The following is a 13,341-nucleotide window of genomic DNA, read 5'->3' on the forward strand; positions in this document are numbered from 1 at the left end:
ATAGGCAGGAGTTCTGATCCCACCACTGGCATCTGTGTTTGTGTGTGTGACAACAAATGCCTGAGTTCCTGAGTGTGTGTGTGTGTCAGCAAGTGGTTGTGTATGTGTGTGTGTGTGTGTATTTGTGCCTGCATCCTGTCATGGCAGCAGGTTTTGCTGCATTCCAAAGCGATACCTCCTTTTGCACTGGCCTTTATCCTTGTCAACCTCTAAACCCCCCCCCCACTGCAAGTAATCAGTCCTGTGATGTCACCCAGCTCAGACGTGGAATCAGTAAGTGTAATTGTATGTGTTCTGTTGCACATACCCCAACTGCATACCACTGTACTAGTTATCTTTACATAGGCAAGACGTGTATGCACAATACTGGCAAGTGTGTGCGTGTTTGTGTGAGTGACTACCCTGTAGCCAGGCATACACATGTGTAATGTCTTTTAGCACACCATAGTAGCCAACTGTGGTGACCGGTGTCTACAAAGTATTACATAGTTAGGAATTGTAAAGAATACACAGTCAAGCATGACTACAGTTGGGTATGTTATTTTCCTGTGCCACTGTCGAGCAGTGACACAGAAGTGGTCGCCGGGGTGTAGGTACATACCCATCATTCCCCCCACTAACTCTACAACCCCTGGAGTAGATTACATTAGCCATAATTCCCCTCCCCAAACTGCACATACACAACAACCATCCCTTCTCTGGTGAACTGCTTATGATTTAAATGTTATAACACAGGAGATGCCCCTGCTTTGTGTACACATCAGTTCCTTTGGAATCCGTCTGTGTCACAAAGGGTGTTCAGACATGTATATGTGTATATATATATATATTTATATATATATATATATATATATATATATATATATATATATATATATATATATATATATATATATATATATATATATATATATATATATATATATATATATATATATATATATATATATATATATATATATATATATATATATATATATATATATATATATATATATATATATATATATATATATATATATATATATATATATATATATATATATATTGTATGTGTGTACACATCCCGTAGGTGCATATATATATATATATATATATATATATATATATATATATATATATATATATATATATATATATATATATATATATATATATGTAGTTATGACAGTTGTACAGATGTAGACTTGCCTTTGTTGTTTCACAGAGTACAGTACATTCAAGGGTACTGTAGATATGTACACAAAGGGACTGTCCCATTTGTTTTCAGTACTGTGGAATACCTGTAGTTGGATGTGCATTATAGACTCCATGCAACATGTGTACAACCCAGATGTCTTCGTGGTACGTCCAGTGACCTCAGTGTGCATGCTTCAGGGTTCAAGACCTGCAAGCCTTGTTGATACTGTCAATCAAGACTGCATAAGACACATTTTAAGCAGTTGTAAACAGGTGTAAATGTGTTTTCACGACAGTAAGCAGCGGGTACACGCAGGTAACAGACAGGTACAACCCATAATACACTTGGAATGCCCTTCTTTGGCAATCCTGCTGATATCACCCACCTATGAATACACTGCTGAGACTGTTGTAACCCAATAATCTCCATGATGCATGCTGTAACTGCGTAATGCTGTAGTATGTTAAACTAGTTTGGTAGGAGTTCTAGTCCCAGACAGTTAAGTAAGTGTGTGTGTGTGTGTGTGTGTGTGTGTGTGTGTGTGTGTGTGTGTGTGTGTGTGTGTGTGTGTGTGTGTGTGTGCGCCTGCCTGTGAAAGAGATGATGCTTTTAGACTATGCACACTCTTTACAACCCACATGACCACCTTTGGCAGTCCTGCTGATATCAGCCACCTAGAAAAACACCTCTAGGACTGCTGTAACCCAATGTTCTCTGTAGCGCATTTTGTAACTGCATATTGCTGTAATGTAATAAACCGGTTAGACAGGGTTTCCATTCCAAGAGAGGCCATCTGTGTGTGACTCTGTCTGCTTGAGACAAGAGCAATGCTTTTTATAGTATGCACACTCTTTACAATTCACATGACCACCTTTGGCAATCCTGCTGATGTCACCCACTTTGGAATACACCTCTAGGACTGCTGCAATCCAGTATTCTCTGTAGCATGTGCTGTAATTGCGTATTGCTGGAGTGTGAAAAACTAGGTAGTTAAGGGTTCTATTACAAAAGAAAGCAACTGTGTGTGTCTCTGTCTGCTTGAGACAAGAGCAATGCTTTTTAGAGTATGCACACTCTGTACAATTCACACAACCACCTTTGGCAATCCTGCTGATGTCACCCACCTAGGAATACACCTCTAGGGCTACTGCAATCCAGCATTCTCTGTAGCATGTGCTGTAACTGCATATTGCTGTAATGTGATAAATTAGTTAGGTAGGGGTTTTATTCCAAAAGAGACTAAGTGTGTGTGTGTGTGTGTGTGTGTGTGTGTGTGTGTGTGTGTGTGTGTGTGTGTGTGTGTGTGTGTGTGTGTGTGTGTGTGTCTGTCTGTCTGCCTGACACAAGAACGATGCTTTTTAGACTATGCACACTCTGTACAATTCACATGACCACCTTTGGCAATCCTGCTGATGTCACCCACCTAGGAATACACCTCTAGGATTGCTGTAACCCAGTATTCTCTGTAGCGCATGCTCTAATTGTGTATTGCTGTAGTGTGATAAACTAGTTCAATAGGGGTTTTATTCCAGGACATGGCAAGTGCATGTGTTTGACTGTCAGAGTCTGTGTGCAGGTGGCTGTGAGTGTCTAACCACTGGACATGTTGGAGAGAGGATTTTGTAGTTTTCCTATATGATGTCCATCTTATATGTCACAATGTCCACCTCACGAGGAGTACAGATGTCAGTCAGCCATGGGACTGTGTTGGCAAGCCATATCCCTACATCTGGCAAAAGGCCTGGTGAACAAAGTATGCAATCCTACTATTACCCGGAATACATCCTGAACCCATGTGTCACACAAACACACTTGCCTATAATATCCCGCTATGTTGCTAGTACCCTACACATTGATGACAGATAGTAGGCATGGTGTGATTGCAGTGGGCTGCAGAGGGCATGGCACTCTGTACAGCAGTACAATAGGCACATAATTGTGGACAATGTGCCTTCACTATGTTACCCAATGGATGCCTGCAACATATGTGGTGCCATGAAATATGATCCACAGAGGCCATACAATGCCTTACATATATGCCCTATATGGACTGATGCCACTGACACCACGGAATACCTGTTTCATGCTATCAATGCAGGTGCAGGATCCACCTGCTAACTATAAGCAGGTTCTGCCACACCAGGCCAGTATTGGCATATTGGAGGATAACAGTCTGTGTACACAACATGTGCCAGCCAAACCAGGTACACCTGTACATGTCACTGTATATTTTTGTGAGACATGCACATCCCAGGCAATGTCCATGTCAAGGACTATCAAATACAGACATGGCATGCATTGCAAAGCTATGGCCATACACAATGGTAACCAGGATGTCAGGGATGTTCATACAATACCCACCTGTGTGGAACATTGCAGACACTACACCCCTGTACCACACTGCACACTATTGTCCAGTGGCATGATGCCAAGGATTACCACTCACTCAGCCTTGTACAGCCATCTTGCACAGCCAACCACTACACACCCATGATGCAATGCACACATGCATGTCAGTAATGGCACCTTGTGTCTGCGTGTGGGGTATGATGCTCCCAACCACAGTCACTCCCAGTATGACTCTCATTGGCATTCCGACAGATGTCAAATACGTTCACATGCCCTAGCCCATAGAACCTCTGGATATCCCCTGTGGTGCATGTAGTACCTGTGCATTACTGCAGTGTAGCAAACTAAGTAGTTTGGGAGTGTATTTGTGGGCCTGGCAAAGAGTGTCAATGTGAGTCCATTAGAGAGTGTGGTTGTGTTGACAATGACATCCGTTCATGTGGACAGCCATGTGTGCTACACCTAATGTATGTCTACTATATCAGTCTTATAGATGTTGCTCACCAACACACATATATGTTTTTACAACACACCAACATGTCAGCTTTATGGCACATGGAGTAACTGCATGCACTTGTAATAGTAATGACTAGTCAGTCAGGGGTTTGACCCTTTACTGGTAGGTGTGTGACAGACGATGCTTAGGTATTAGTCTCCAAGCCCTTCTCTGATATACTTTGCCTCTGTCTGTCCCTCCCACACACTCTCTGGTGGATGTGGAGGTGTACACCTGCTCAGCAGCAGCAGCTTGTGTATTATAAGTGATGGTCATGATCAAGTGATGGCCTCTGCACCTATTGCAGTCCTCCTCTAGCTGATTGCATGTGAAACAGCTGTGATGATGTTCCCATAGCCATTCACATGAAAAACACAGTACAATACCTATGGAACATCATGTTGGTGTTTGCCCATGACAGTCGCTGTGAGTGGTACCTGGATCTGGTGTTTGGTAAACGTCATCACAGATGATATCTGGATGTTTCTCAAGCAACATACACAGTGGGAAATAACCTAAAGACAGGAGGGTGATGTGCCAGACATGACTACAGCATGTAAGTGTAGCTATGCTTCATTGAGACTACTGCCTATTTAACAAGTTGTGTGTGGTAGTGGCTATTCTGCATGTTTTAAAACTGACAAGACAGTGCTCTGTTTGTGAGGGACCCCCATCTGTAGGGCCATCTGTGGACTGGTCAGTGTGTGGAACCATTTGTTTTCTGCGTTACTCACTGAACACACATCTGTGAACAGCAGGAGCATAGTGTGAAGATTGCAGCCAGTACATGGTGACAGCAATGAGTTACTGCCATCACATCCCTGACTGGACATATGTCACATGAAACAGTTTCATGACAGACACTGTCTGTCTTCTCAGTGACATGCCAATAATGGGCCACTGTTCATAGCTGCAGTCACAAGTCTTCTACACTTTGTACAGATGTCATGCAGTATATATGCATGTGTTGTGCTCCCTCTGCAAATGTATACCATCTGTTGTGTTGGGTTGATGGTCATATCTATGCATGCTGTTGTAAGTAATCCTGAATGCTGTTGACTATTACTAAGCCATATCTGTGTTTAAACTGCAACACCATAGGCTGTATGGGTTTGGAGGTCCCGGCAGAACCTCCTGTCCCACTTCAGCTGGCCATGGCACCGGGCACCAGCACATCTGGGGCCCAGCCTTGGCCCTCCACCTCTGTTGGCTCTGCACCACCTTCTGTTGGTACCGCCACTGAGGATGGGGCTTGAACCCCCTGGGAGCAGGTCCAGACAGGAACATGTCCGCTGTCATACAGTCCCAGACGTGGTGCGTAAGGGGCTCAATAAGGGTTTTCGAGGCCAGATATGCCAGCTCAAGGGCAGAGTGTCACATTTGCAGGGTGAGGCTGCCCCTCCTAGACAGCCTCCAGCACTGCCACCTTTGCAGCTGTTTTGGTGCAGTATTGGCTGCCCATATGGCTGGGGACCTCCATCCCACTGTTTCCATCCGGGGGCTTATGGGCTTGTGAATGCCGAACACCCCACATGTGTCATATATCGACCCTGTATGCTGTCTTGTCTGTCATCCTACCCTACCTATCCTCCACAAGCATATCCTCCTACTCTCCTTGCCCCACATCCTAATATCACCCTACAGAAACAAAAGGCCAATCGGTTCCTAGAACAACATTTGCCCCATACATAGCTGTCCATTTCACACACATGTCCACTGGACACATGTAACCCTTTTAATATGCATCACAACATGCTCCAGTTGTCCTCACCCCTGTCTCTCAGGCTCATGATCCTAGTATGCACATGACTCCTAAATGTTCCAGGTACACATGATGTGAATGACCCCATTGTACACACAACACTACCGGTCCCTCTATGGTTACCCTATTTACCTTTATCATGATAATGATGTTGCACACAGCACATTGCAAGAGTACAGTTCTCACATAATGATTGGACAGGAACTGTTGTGCTAATGTAAATAACATGCATAGAGTGATGTATATGGCCAATGTACAAATGTTTGCGTGTATGAATGACACATGTCTGTCTGAGGGAGTCTTGTTATTACATAGGACAACACCACTACATAATACAGGCATTGCTGGTTTTTCCCTTTTCATTCCTTTATAATGCTTTTTTGTCACATGGAATGTTCCTGATATATCAATATATATGTATGTATCTATATGCTGGACATAAACACTCACACATACATCTACATGATGGAATACATTTCCTATACTGTTGAATGACAGCGCTGGATGATATGTTTGTGATAAGGTCCAATGTCTGTATATCTGCCATGGTTTAGTAGCAAATCACAATAGCTGTGTGTGCAGGTTCCTGGTTTCGAGCCTTGCAGAGGCGGTTTCTTTTGTTGCAGGGCAGAACATGGCCATTGGATACAGAGTGATTAAGGCACATTAAAACAGTTGTGAGTGGGTGTGTGTGGGTTTGCCTGGTGCTAAGCAATGCTAACCTCTGGTTACAGGTTCTTACACTCAGCCTCTACATTACTTTACCAGTCTAATACTCGCATACTGGCGGCCAAACAGGTTTACACTCGCTTGCTCCCACACTTGCAAATGCACTGCATTTGGTGTTTGCATCTGACACTCACACCTCTGGGTGGGAGTGAGGACTATGATATTACCTTGTGATGCCTATTACATCAGATTACATGCCTACAGTATCGGGAATGGCTGCCCATTAGGTGACAGCATGTCGTTCGACTGTACAGAATCCGCGGCCTGTCCAGAGTTTGATTCATATTATTGGTGTGTTCCTCTTACAATCTACACCCATCTGGCTAATACATGGGAACTGACACTCTTCAATACAAACAAGTAATTGGGTTTTGGAACCCACAACCTTCAGCCGAGTCATGCTACTGCATACCTAAGATTCTATCATCTTTCTAAGGTTGTCAGAGGAATATGTGCTTTCTGTCCCTATCAGACCTCTCATACGATTGGGGAAAAATACAAACTGAATCAGGGACATAGCATAACAACATCAGGGACACATTTAAATTATTGGTGCTATTAACCTGACACATTGACAGACTCAGAGCATATGAATTCATACACATTTTCCGAGGTAAATGATGTTTATAATTCTTAATTGTTGTTGTTATTCATTACGTGTAATTCACCACCTTTCCCCCAGATGTCCCTAGTTTTAGGAAAGTTTAAGTGGGACAAAGTTAGAAACTGAGTCGAAATCAGGGACGTCCCTGTAAATCGGGGACAGTTCAGAGGTATGGTCCCTATTTGTTCCCCCAATGGTTTATGGCCTGTCCAATGGATGTGCTCTTAGGGGTTGAGAGATATGGGTGTCAGCTATGCCCATTTCGGATTATTACTTACATCCCCGGGGCAGTCCTATTACGACTGCACCAGCCAACACTTGCATGCCTAGGCCCATAATTGCATACCCATAGTTCCCCCACCTGCCACTCCTCTACAGCACTCATCCTTACTGTGGGTGCAGGTGGGGTATAAACACACCACTACACATTGCCCACTCTCCTCGTGCTGGGACACATGTCATACGTTGTGTCGACCATTGGGTTTTCAGGCTTGCACAACCTACTGGTCTGTGTACATCTACAGCCTGGTTTGCTAAGTCATTACCGGGACTGCCTCAAATCATTAATTTTTGGTGTCCCACAAGGGACATCGATGTCTATGTTTGAAGATTAGACCTGGCAGGTCTCTCCCACTGGTAGTATCCTGCCGGTGGTCTGGGAAGCAGTGGTGTGTTTACCTTTATTGTGTGTCTCTGTATGTCTCACCGGCCTAGCTGGGGGGGGGGGGGTTGATGCTACATGTTACATGTTTGTTTATTGGACCCCTCACCCCCATATGCATGGCTTGTGAACATATGTTACTTGTAACTGCTGTATCATATCCTAGCTATATACATGTGTATGTTTACAGTCACATATATCTATCTATCTATATAGATATAGATATAGATATATATATATATATATATATATATATATATATATTACTATATACAGATATATATGTATGCATACATGTATATTTATATTTTGCTGCGTCTCTCTCTCTCTCTCTCTCTCTCTCTATGTATATATAGATCAACAATTGACCACACATAAGAGTGATAATATTCGATTTGTCACTACTTATGCAACCAATACTTATTTAATTAGGCAAATCATTGATAAATATTGGTTCATTTTATATAATGACCCTTTTCTGCACACAATATTAGATAATAAATGTCAGTTTGGATATAGGAGAGGTAAAAATATAGGTGAATATTTGTCACATTATAAGAGAGGTGAGACTCCAATGGGATCTGACTCATTAAGAAAGGGTAGTACTTTTTGTGGACACTGTAAGTACTGTATGTTGATGTCTAAGACCAAAACCTTTACATCACCCAACACCAGCAAGGTATATGATATAAGGTGCTTTGTCACCTGTAACACTTCATGGGTAGTATATATGGCTTTGTGCAGATGTGGTTCATTTTATATTGGACAGACATCGTGTCATCTTAAACAAAGAATTGCTACCCATTTAAGTGATATTAAGTGCAAGAGGATGAGAAGTGCATTATATAAGCATATACTGGCTCATCCATCGGCACATTTTGTTTTTGTAGGGATTGACAAAGTAGCTGATAAGGTAAAAGGTGAGGTAATTAAGCATAAAATTTTAACTAATAAAGAACGTAGGTGGATAGTTAATTTAGGGGCCTTATTCAAGCCAGGCCTTAATGACCAATGGTAAATATTGGTCTTTTTATCCCCTTCTTTGCTGTTATAATACAATATATATTTTCAATTTGTATTACTTTGTGTTTGGGTCTGTTTAAAGATGTAGGTTTATCTATATATGTGTATATATATATATATATATATATATATATATATATATATATATATGTATTTATGTAGGTGTCTACAATAGGATATATTTCTGATATATTGCATATGTATTAATGTATGCATTTATATTGATTTGTTGGGTTTTTCATATTGTACATTACATTGATGTGCCATGTATTTAATATTTGGTATAGGGGGTTATTGTTTTGTATTACTGGTGCGATATGTCACTGTTCTCTGTTTTAAGTTTTAGGTGCTATTGGATGTCTGCACCTTTAAGAGTGGGAATGTGATTGTGTGTATACGTATATATTTGCGTATTGCTGACACTGCCGTCATACACTGATGACGCTCAGTTAGAGCGAAACCGGTCTGTGGGGCAGACTGTTCTGGCTTGAATAAAAGCCTTTTTCCAAAACGGCTGATATTTCATTATCTTTTTCTAGTGCTGGACGTTTTTTGTAGCTATATATATATATATATATATATATATATATATATATATATATATCACAACATATGGGTCTATGGGTGTCTGCATATGTATATATTTATATGTGGGTATGTATCCGTATTCTGTCTCTGAATGTATACATTTGTACTACGGAGCGGGAGAAGCTTATCTCTATGTCGCTATGGGTAGATATACACACACACATACATCTACATATATACGTCTACATCTAATTATTCCGTTCCTTGCCATATAGATTAAACTTTGCTGCAGTGGGACTCGTAGTGGTTGTGGCTGCTCGTTGGGCGATGCCTCTGCCCAATGAACACATTTGCTTACAACCCTAGGGCTGTCCATATAGGCCCACATCAGCCAACACCTGCAAACCTAGACGCAAAACTAGCTACCCATAGTTCCCCCACCTGCACCTCCTCAACAGCACCCATCCTTACTCTGGGTCCTGGTCTGTTCTGGACACACCACTACACGCTGCCCACTCTCCACTTCATGGGACCCATTTCATACAACTGTCTCAGCCCAAGGGTCATCAGGGTTTCCCACCCTTGTATTCCGAGTATGTATACACCCCAGCCAGAATGGTCTGTCTATCACCTTCTTTTGGTCTTGGCAATTTTTGGGGTGTCCCGCAAGGGACGCTCCTGTCTGTGTTCCAAGAGTAGACTTCACGGGTGCACTGTGTACCCCCCCCAGGTTGTATCCTGCCTGTGGTCTGGGAAACAGTGGACTCTTTACATTGTTTGTGTGTATGTTTCCCGTGTCCGGCTGGGAGGGGGTGGAAGGTCATGCTTCGTGCTTCATGTTTCTTGCTTGGGCTCCTCACTTCCATTGGCATAGACTGTGAACATATGTCATTCTTGTGTGCTGTTTCCTATCATAGCTGTATATCTGTGTATATCTACGCGCACACACAGACACACACACACACACACACACACACACACACACACACATATATATATATATATATATGTATATATATATATATATATATATATATATATATATGTGTGTGTGTGTGTGTGTGTGTGTCTGTAAAGCAATACATACCCCACGCAACCGCACTTGCACATGCTTACTGGTGTTTATATATGCTTGACCTGCTTACTAGTGCCTTATTCATTATGACACTGACACTTCACTCCAGTTAACTTTTAATTTATGTTTTGCAGGTTATACAGTGGACAGATGTCGCAATATGCTCATGTACAGATTACCGATGGTAAATGGTATGTGATACAGTGGGATTCGGTACGGGAATGTCTGTTAGTTAGGCAGTTGCTGTAACCTATACACTATTGCTCTACTGCTTCATTTGCATATGTACCCATATACCCATGGCTCCTGGTTCCCCAAACACACACCCCAATGCCTCCCTAACACTGCAGTCATCCATTCTCCAGTCGGATTTATGGTGTATCCACACCACTACACATTGGCCACTCCCTACTCCTATAGAACCATCCCATCGGTTGACTCACTCCATGTATCCTCAGAACTCCCAGACGTTTAGTCCACAAACATTGGTGACATGAGCGACCAAATGAATACTATATATAATTTTTGGGTTGTCCCACATGGGACACGCATGTGTTTATGTCAAGATTAGACTCTATACTTCATTGCATCCTTACTCCCGTTAACATGACACTATAATAAATTAATATGTATGACTATGTGGTAACACATACATTACACATGACAGCCTAATTATGTACGTGTTCATCGTATTTCTTTTACAAATAGACCAGTTTAGTAATTGGCGTTGCCATAGCAGGCTAATCACAGGAATGATTCCATGTGTGGGAAAGTCCTCACATTTGATTATTTTCAGCACAGCACTGACTTCTGACATTGTACACACTTCTGCATTTTAGCAGTTTTGTCCCATCCCTCTTCTGCACAAACTATTATTCTATCTACTGTCGAGGTTTGTAAGGGCACATTCATGTTATTTATGTCTGCAAATGGAATGAATGTGTTACAGAGAATGTACTTCTGCATGTGTGTATGCATATATACTTATAACAAACTCACTGACCTCCAAGGGGCAGTCCAATTAGAACCAGCCCATCCAACCCTGGCATGCCTGTCTCCATAATTTCATACCCATAGTTCCTCCACCCCACCCGTATTCAAAATACATGCATACCATCCATTGTCTACTTCTTATCACAGCCATGACACACCTCCATATATTGCCCTCTCCCGAGCGTTAGGGGCTCTAGACGTATGCTGTCCCAACCCATGTATTCTCAGGCTCTCCCACCATTTAGTCCTTGAACATACCTGACCTTGCCTGTGCAATGGTCAGATGGCCAGTCATCCTATCAGCTTTTGGGTTGTCCCACCAGGGACTACTCTCTGTGTGTAAAGTAGACTTAGCAAATCAACAATGTTACTCCCACTGGTAATATCCTGCTGTGGTGTGAGTAGCAGTGCTATGCTCACTCCTGCCCAGCTGGACATGACATACGTTGACAGTGCTATATAATATGGGGTTGCTGTTGATTCCCTTCTCATTCCTTTGTATGCTTTATTATTACATTGTTCTTTCTTCCTATATATATATATATATATATATATATATATATATATATATATATATATATATTATATATATCTGTATATACTTATATACATTTCCTATGCTGGGCACTGCTTAACCCATGCAAGCGCACTCTGACTTGCTAACTGGTACTTATATGTGTTTACTGCTGCTTATTTGTGCTTACACCTGCTTACTAGTACCTTATTCATTATGACAGTGCCACTTTGCTTGAACGATATTGATATCCTAGATATATATATATATATATATATATATATATATATATATATATATATATATATATATATTATATATATTATATATCTGTATATACTTATATACATTTCCTATGCTAGGCACTGCTTAGACCCGTGCATGTGCACTCAGACTTGCTTACTGGTACTTATATGTGTTTACTGCTGCTTATTTGTGCTTACACCTGCTTACTAGTACCTTATTCATTATGACAGTGCCACTTTGCTTGAATGATATTTAAGTTAAATATCTCATGTGATACTCATGTTGGTTTTATGGCAAAATGACATTCATTCCACATGGAAAATGATATGTGCTATTGTTGGGCTCAAACCGTAAATGCCTGTTTGTTGGGCAGATGCTCTAAACACTACACTATTGACACTTACGTTGATTCCGCATGTTTTTCTCTACTTGAATTAATATGATGTGTAAGCTACGCTTGGCGGAGGGCAGCGACGCACAGACACACTGCGCTTTGCTTACACCTTTGATATTGCAGCAATTTGAATGTATAATAGGGACACAGGGACAGGGAATCTAATTGTGAAAGTTCTAGGGACATGGCTCAACATTCTACTACATGCTTATGTGCTTACTACTTCGAGTTTATTTCACTGTTTGTGGACACTTTTGTATGCTTAGCATTCATTTCGGTATCCACGGACATTAAATTACTGCTTTACTATTAGGATCAGGCTCTACTAGCAGGCATAGTAGGTTTTGCAAGTGTCGGGGCATGTTTACACCTCCGTAGAGCACTTGTACACGGCCCCTGCACTCGCGCACATTTCCTGTGCATGTCGAGGTTACAGCGGCATGCCCTCATACATATTCATATGGTGCTGCTGCACCATCTGTAGTGAGGACACTTGGCACAAGGCTAAAACCATCCTTGCGCTGAGCTTCTTGAATCCCGGGGTTTGTTAAATACTTAAGCAATAACCCACACCTGGGTGTGGGTAATGCTGGATTTACCCATGGTTGGTGTGGGCTGGTCACAAGGGCGAAGCCCAAGTGGCCAAACAAAGACAACCGTGGGTAAATCCAGCATTACCCACACCCAGAAGTGGGTTATTGCTATTATATAATGACATTATTAAGAAAAAAAAATACTTACTTTTCTTAAATAATGTAATTGTATAATGCCTCCTTGCTGCCCTTCT

Source organism: Protopterus annectens, chromosome 10.part0 (assembly GCF_019279795.1).
Source record: "Protopterus annectens isolate FY-2018-M chromosome 10.part0, PAN1.0, whole genome shotgun sequence".
NCBI lineage: Eukaryota > Metazoa > Chordata > Ceratodontiformes > Protopteridae > Protopterus > Protopterus annectens.